The sequence below is a fragment of the Condylura cristata genome, unplaced genomic scaffold (assembly GCF_000260355.1).
Source record: "Condylura cristata isolate star-nosed mole 26May11 unplaced genomic scaffold, ConCri1.0 scaffold00009, whole genome shotgun sequence".
NCBI lineage: Eukaryota > Metazoa > Chordata > Mammalia > Eulipotyphla > Talpidae > Condylura > Condylura cristata.
The window spans coordinates 46,387,369-46,390,400 of NW_004567110.1; the positions used below are offsets into that span (position 1 = coordinate 46,387,369).

Consider the following 3,032-nt stretch of genomic DNA (forward strand, 5'->3'; position numbering starts at 1 on the left):
AGTGCTGTGCTTTAACCCGCTGCACCACTAAGGAGGGCCCAGAAAATAAAAATTTTAATAGGTTTCCATTTGGGGTAGAGAGAGTGGAAGGTGATACTAGAATAATTTGTTGTGGCCAGAAAATCCCAAGCTAAGGCATTTATTTGACTAACAAGGAGATATCTTAAATCTAATAGGGATATTCCAGAAGGACACAGATACTAGTTTAAAGGAGACCCCACTAAGAGAATAGGAACAAACTGAACATCAAAAAGAATATGGTGATAATGGAATATAATGCATTTGAATTTTTTTTTAAAAAAGGAAAATGTGTACGTAACAGTGCGATAGAGGTGGGTGAGAGGATAGGGAAAGGAAGGGAAAGGAATGAGCTCTTTTAAAGAAAAATGCCAACTATAAATGTTGACTACTGAAATAATAGTTGGTTTGGAAAAGATCATAAACCATCTGTTTAAATGTTGGGACCATGATAGCAATTTGAACAATGACAGTTGAAAAATACCTTGATAATAGAGATATATGATGGTCTTAATCTTACCTAAATAGAAGTGCCTCATGTGCATGCAGTTGTGATTCTGTGAGAGACATGCAACATCGCCAGCTGAGTATTCTTGCCTGTATGTTTTCCTTATGTTTACTCATGAGGAGGCAGACAGACATGAGATATTGAACAGGACAGTTGACCTGAACATCTCAAATAATTCAATAAAATGAAAAATAATGTGAGTGACGTAAACTATTGCTTCATCAAGAGAGAGACCAAGGAGCAACAGTGTGAATATGTGAGTTTTTATTGCATATTGTATGTAAAAACAAAAAAAAAGTACATAAAAATACAAAAATAAAGCAAAACATAGTCATACTGGGCATCCTTTAAGATAACCAGGGCAATTTGCATGGGCTGTGAAGTGATGATGTTATTGAATTAATACTGACTTCTTAGGTGTTGTAAAGAGGGTGAAGTTATGCCAGAGACATTGCTCATTCCTGAAATATGCATACTGAAGTATTTATAGGTGAAATGTTGTGACATACACAGCCTATTTTCAAATGCTTTAGCAAAATGGAAGTATATGGAATGATGTTAACAGATGGGGAATTTAGTGAGAGACATGAGGATTTATTATACCATTCTTTCAACTAATTTTTTAATTTGATATTTTTCAAAATAAACAAGCAAGAAAAATATAAAATGATTTTAATTTGTCATCTATCAAAGATCTTTTTTCATTTCAAAATTATTAGGATGAATACTTTGATCCTCCATCATGATTGCTTGAGTCATGTTACATGGTAGAGATGAAACTCCACCCATGCTCCAAAGGTGAACCTTTGCTCATGAGATCAACCACATCATTGTTGCACACTGGCTCTGTGCACAGCACTGGGCCTTGGGTGTGGATGGGAAATACTGAGTCAAAGCAGGACCATCAATTTCCTTATCCAAGAGGAGACAGAAAGCTGATGACATAAGTTTAGAAGAGATTTAAATAGATTGACGGAAGGTTTGTGTTGCAGGTTTTCATTAATGGAATAGTGTGGTTTAATTGTGTTTCATGGACAAATGACTTTTTTTTTTTTTAAGATTTATTTATTTATACATACAGAGCTGGGGTATAGGCAGAGGTGCAGGTCTCTCACCAGAGACAGACTGGGGAGCAGAACAGGCAGATCGACGAAGTACACTGCTGAGGGGAGCAATGGGCGGGTCAGGAGGGGTCTGCTGCGCAATGCGGGTCACCCCCGGGGCCGGCAGAGATCGAACTTATGCTGAAGTGGCTTTAGCTTCTCAGTGCTGTGCTTTAACCCGCTGTGCCACCAGGGAGGGCCAGACAAATGACTTTTAACCAGACTTTTAAGTCATTTTTGCCATTTGGAGTTTGGAGGAAAGGCATATATATTTTTTTTTTCCTGTATGGTGGATAGCTTCAGAAAGGTAAAGAGCAGAGAAGGATAAGGCTTTTTCTAGAGGGGAAAATAGGCAATTTACTTCCCAAGACAGAAACAGGGTTCTAAAGGTAAGCCAGCAGGTGGAGGTGAGATGAGCTGTGGACCTTCTGACTTTGGGAGTGGGAAATCTGCTCAAAGACTGTCAGCACCATTGGGCTCATATCACAATTACATTGGGGACATTAAAGGGGAGGTTGTGACACCACTGTCTGATGAGGATATTATCAAAACACCTTAACTGATCCAGGTCATCCCTTTGATATATGTATCTATATAGCAGTGGGTCTGTGTTCACATTACACTTTTCCTTTCCATGGTCTTCCTGCTAATACATTTGGGATCATTGTTGTTGATTGAAACTAAATATTAGGAAGTTGTTATTTTGAAAAAACCAGAAATGATAATAATTCTTAAGAACTTAAATGGAGTGGCCTTGATTCTTGCCACTGCAGGTTACTAAATGTGTGACTTCAGGCAAGTCACTCCCAAAACTTGAGCTACACCTGAATTTATCTATACAATGATGAATTGTCATCATTCTGTCTCCCTACACATAAATGCTGTCCTAAGAATCAAATAAAGCTGTGAACAGTGATTTGTTTGGCAGCTTACCTAATTTCAAATAGGCACAAACCCAATATAAATGGACACATATATCTTAATTGTTATCATAGGAAAAATGATTTATTGTGGAAATAGCAACTCATATTTGTAGAAATGCAGCTTCATGATCTGAGACTGAGATCTGTAATAGTAATGAAGATTACAGACTGAGACTGTAATAGTAACGTGGATGAAACAATTGCTGACGTTTATTGAGTATTTACTAAGGACAAAGCACTATCTAGGCTTTATTAGGTGGATAAAATAATTTGATCAATGTAATGGCTGTCTATGCAGTTGATTTATTGCTTATGCCCACTTTTCTAGATGAGGAAATGAAGTTCTAGAGAGGTTTAAATAAGTTTTCTAAAGACATAAGTAGTGTGCAAAAGAGACATTACTAAAAACAAACAGAAAGATCACTAATTGGGAAAACATTTTCTCACACAAAAGTAGCGATAAAGGACTGATCACAAAAA

At 37.0% G+C, this 3,032-nt stretch overlaps 1 protein-coding gene across 3 annotated transcripts in view; it reads left to right on the forward strand.

Annotated features, from left to right (window-relative positions):
* The window catches only part of SLCO5A1 (solute carrier organic anion transporter family, member 5A1), a 140,431-nt gene that overhangs the window by 79,250 nt on the left and 58,149 nt on the right, over nucleotides 1-3,032 (forward strand). The gene's annotated exons all lie outside the window — the stretch shown is intronic.